Source organism: Stegastes partitus, unplaced genomic scaffold (assembly GCF_000690725.1).
Source record: "Stegastes partitus isolate 25-593 unplaced genomic scaffold, Stegastes_partitus-1.0.2 Scaffold115, whole genome shotgun sequence".
Lineage (NCBI taxonomy): Eukaryota > Metazoa > Chordata > Actinopteri > Pomacentridae > Stegastes > Stegastes partitus.
In genome coordinates, this window is record NW_007577846.1 from 651,394 (window position 1) to 656,742 (window position 5,349).

Here is a 5,349-nt window from a genome sequence, read left to right on the forward strand (position 1 = left end):
TCAGCACCTCCTCCAGGGGGAAGGTGAAGCGGTACGAGCCCAGCCTGGACTTCTCTGAGAAGGCTGGAGAGGTGGTAAACTTATAGAGGAAGCTGGGATGCATGGCGGCCTGGTCATCCGTAAGGTCGGAGAATTTCTGCTGCAGGAGCCTCGTCTCAGCTGCCTTCACCTCGGCAGGACCCACAGCCAGACTCCACCACTGCAGGATGCCTCCGTGTGGATCCCTGAAGCCGTTGTGTGGAACCCTGAAGCCTTTGTCCGTCCAGATGCCACGTAACCCCTTTCGGTCTGTGTCATGTTTCAGATGAGAAACATGGAACTCTGGCTGGGGGTAATCTGGGATGTTTTTGATTTGAAGGTACCGGTTTCCCAAATGTCGAGCTTCCTGTTTCAAATCATCCAGGTTTAAGTGTCGACCGTTGACATAATGTTCATCACGTCTTCTCCTGTTTTTCCGTGTCTGCATTGGCATGTTTAGATGAGGGTGTTAATGAAAAAGATAAATGAAAAGTCTCTGCTGCGAGGAACAAGTCTTGACACTCTGCTGCTTCAAGGAGGAATGGCGCCTCGTCTCTGCCGACACAGTTCAGAGTCTAACATGGAAACAGAAGTGAAACTTAGCGTGAGGACACACCCAAAGCCAGCAGACCCACGTGTGCTTTGTAGTGCAGCTCATTTACATGCTGCAGAAATGACTGGAAAATATTATTTGGTAAAATGGGCATATTTTTAGTTTTTCAGACCCCAAGCACACACACACACACACACACACACACACACACACACACACACACACACATATATAGTATTTCTCCATAAAGAGTTAAATCTAGTCCCTCAGCCAAGCTCTGTTTATTCAGACCTTCAAAGTCTAAAAACATCTCACCCAGCAACGAATGCATAGTTCTTTTGGACTATTGACAAGGCTATGTGATTCAGTAATGGAGAAGTGATGGAACCACTTTTCTGCATAAAAAAAATCACAAAAACATTTTCACGCTTTCACCTTCTGAGTCTGAATCCTTCTTCCCTCTCAGATCTAAATTCAGATCTCTCACCCTTCTCCTCCTTTTCCAGCTCTCCTCCTGACGCTGATGGAGCTTCTGCTTCCATCTCTCATTCTGAGCTGCTCCTGAATAAGAGCGATGATCATTAACTCCTCGTCTGTGCTTCTAGCTCTTCTTCAACTTTCTCTCGTTTTGTCTGTTTTGCGTCTTCACCTTTGGTTTCTCTGTTTACTTTTAAACACATCATTGGCAGGTAATCTCTCACTACTATCTCTGCAGCTCTGATCAGCCAACACATTGCCTTTACTGCTGCAGGGTGATCACATCAGGAACATTCAGCTGTTCAGCACGCTTGTTCACCTCCCAGTCTCATGCAGCTTCTTTGGAATCACCCTCTTCCACCCATCATCCAGCCAATCACAACTCTTTTCACTCTTGCTCCGGCTGCTTTTCTCCTCGGCACACTCCATCCAAATGTTTACACTCTCACTCATGGTCCCTCGTTGGATCACCAACGAGGGCGTCTGTTTGACTTTGATGCTACGCTGCCCAGATGTGACCATTCTCCTCGTGTCCAAGCGTACATTGAAGAGGTTAACGGTGATACATACCAACCTTTTGCTTGCCCTGCCGGTGTTTTGATGCTACAGTATTCACGACAGGGGCCTGAGTTTGGATCGTTTGCATTTGTTTTTCTCGAGGGGTGAGGTTTCACCCTGACCCCTGAGGCATCTGATTTTAATTCAAATTGTGTTTAGATTTTTGTTGCTGTGAGGCAGATGTTTTAGTAGCTGCATTTTTAGCCACTACATTTTGCCACTGAGCCTCTCCTGCTTCGGACTGATGACCACCCATGCTTCTCTCAATCACTCTCTTCTGTTTTATTCATGCACACACAACAAAACTGTCATGTCCCTGCAGCCTCAGCCCCTGCCCTGCNCTCAGTTCAGCTGGACATGAGATTCCTCTCTGTCCCTCTGAATTCCAGCGCTGCCTCACTTTACCTGTGACTGAAATAAATAAATGATACAACTGAGAACTGAAGATTTCTCCGGCTTGTTCTTGGGCTTCCAACTAAAGAATCGGGTCTAACAATTTTGGTGCCGTGACCCGGATTGGTTGACTCTGAGACCACGTCCGATTGAGGAGTGCCGGAGTCGATTGGCGGACTTGAAATTTCTGCACATTGGACATCCCAAAAGAAATTGTCTGAATAAGATTAATCTCTGATCACTAAAAGCATAGTCGTTTTCTTTTGGGGAATGATTAATAATTGTTTGATATTTTTTACTGAAATGGTCACATGTAAAGTGAAATGAAAAAAAAAAAAAAAGGATTCCGGGGATTGGCCCAATGAATATAGAAGACTCCCGTTGAGCGGTTAAGTGTTTATAAAAAATTTTAAAAAAAACAATTTGTGAAGACTCGAGTACCTATTGAAAAATAAATATATAAATAAATAAAAATAAAACAATCATAATAATAATCATCATAAATAAATAAACCCCGGTAAAATCATAGAGATAAAAATCTTTATGAGGACACAGGGTTAAGTTTGTTATTTTTCACATAAATGTGGGGTGGTTTCCTACTTGATTGATATTTTACTGTGCATGTGTCAGCGTATCGGACAGTATAGACTGTACTGAGAATCCCTGCACTAACACAGATCTCAAGTAGTTGTGTACATGGGGATTGGAATAGCATAAAAGGGGGATATTTTAGTTAGGCTGTTATTTGAGGTGGTGAATTAAAACGAGTGAACAGACAAGCGCACAGAGTAATAGACTCCGTGTAGAAGCTTCTTGATTGGGTCCTTCACTCGGGCACTGCGCCATTCACCCTCCCTGAACAATACGTGTAATAATCACTGAAATGTTGCAGAAAATTGTAGATCGATGGACAGAGTGTAAATCTGCCTTTTTGGGGACGGTACTGGTTGAAAACAATGATAAGGTGGTTAAAGAAAGTTTCAAAAGATGAGAATAAGAAAGGGTTAGAGAGATTTGTAAATTAGGTGAAGAGAAATGTAGGAGAAAGGAACTTTTTGTCTCTCCTCCACCAACACAGACAGCTTTCACTTAGTTTCTGCAGCAGGCAGCAGCAGGGAGTGTGAGGAAAGATAAGAGCAACACAGATGCAGAAAGGCTGCAAAGAGGTGGAGGAATGAGCAACTGGATCCATAAGACACACTGTACAGTGACTCAAGACCCTACAGAGAGAACACTGACTGAGGTTCGGACTGACTTAGGAACCTCACTGACTGACAACGACCACAACCCTGGAAATGAAACCCTATTAGAAACTGGAAAGAACTCCACTGAGAAAATCCTCCAAAAAGAGTCCACTGTGCACATTAGGTTGGACACTGAAAACATGTGGAGCGCCATTTACCTGAAAACAGCCTAAAGTTCTTTTCAATGCAAAATGTACTAAGTCTTTGATAGTAAATTTTACTCAAAATACCGTCACATCTACTTACAAAACCCAGATAAAGGTGCTTAATTTTCATGATTGATTAACTAGTTTTTAATTACTTTATTTTGAGTAAGTAATGTTTACATAATTCATCTTCTACCTACACCACTGTTCTAACATGGAGTTGTTGCATTTTTAGCCTGGACTACTTTTAATTAAATTCAATTCTTAACAAGGCGTTTTACAAATATGAAATACTTTCACACAACAGCACTAATAACTCGAAACAATATTTCAGTCCTCATCTGTTAGAGTATGTGTGTTTTGAGTCTACAGCGTTGAAAGTTCATCAAAAGCAGGGAGGTCAGTTTCCTCACAAATCCTTTATACACGAGAATGTCGTACACTCATAATCAGTACTCGAGTTGTAAAAAAAAAATTGAAAAGTGATTTAATTTAATTAAACAAACAAATTCAGAAACTGAGTGAAATTGAATGACAAATACATGAATAAATAGAATGAGGATGTATTGTACATCACAACAAGAAAACATGGCAGAATAGGAGCTCGAGGAAGACGAGTCTTATAGAGCGCGCCCCTATAACAAAGAAGACATAAACCAAACAGATGGGTCTTCAGTCAGTATTTACAGAACAAAAATCTCCTCCTCCCCCCCAACTTATTGGATTTTGTATCTTTCGGTCACACTTTTCTTAAATCTATATTTTAATTGAGCAATAGGATTTGCCTCTTTACATTAATTCCACAGCTTCACTCCATGTACTGAAAAACTCCTCTGTTTTAGTGCAGTTCTTGATAAAGGCACTCGAAAATCTCCTTTCCTTCTGCTGTTCCTGTCCGTGATCAGTGAAAACAAATTTAATAAAGGTTCTGGTGACGACCCCTCGGATATCTTACTCATCATTATTACAATTTTAAAATCAACAAGATCTTTGAATTTCAAAACATAAGATTTACTGGAAAGGTCATTTGTGTGCTCCCTTGGGGCTTTATAATTTATAATNCTGGCGTCTGCTCCCAGTCTCCATCTGCCTCTCCACCGCAGCCGCGGCAACGCCAACCCCTCTGCACCACCTATCCTCCTCCCTGCTTCCCCTCTCTACTCAGTCGGCTCCTGTCAGGTTTGGTTCTCCCAGTGTGGTTTTTGCTAGCCTCATAGCTTAGCATCAGTCATTAGCGTCAGTGCTCAAGCCCGTCTCATGTAGCCTTGAGACGTTTTTTTAGTTTGCCAGTCCATATGTCCCGTAACTCCGTATAGTGGATTTAGTCAGCCTGTCTGGATGTAGCGTTAGCTTCTGAGTCTTTAGTCTGTCTGAATATCCTGTATCTCTTAGTTCAGAAGTAAGTCCGCCAGTCTGTGCGTAGCGCTAGCTTAATAGATAGCTTCTTGTCTGCTTGCCTTTTCTGTTTACTATTTGAGTTACCTCGTCAGTGTAGCACACTGGGTTATTTCTATTTATGAGTTTTTCCGTTCAGCTAATTAATTCAAGATAAGTTGGTTGCCGATGTTTCATTTAATTCATACTGTGAATGTCAGTTCTGAGAGCCTTTAAGTAGAGAGAAATGTGTACGTCACCTTTAAGAGAAGGAACGCTGTGTTTTGGCCCTGAGAGGAAAAAAAGACAAATGTGAGGCGATGTAGAAAACAGGACATCCGCTTGCTTGAAAGAAACTTGGGCATTGTTCGCTAAATAAATGTTTCAAAAAAACCAAATTGAACGTGGTCCCGGCCGTTCATTACAAAGGTGCAACATAAATTTTTGTGTTTCCGCCCGGTTCAAGCAAATTTTCATTCACAAAGTGTTCAGAGAATGAAGACGGGAGTGAGCTAGCTCGCCATGCTAGTCCGGAGCAACGTAGCTCGTCACTGCAGCCGTAAAGAAGAGAAATTAACTTTTTTTC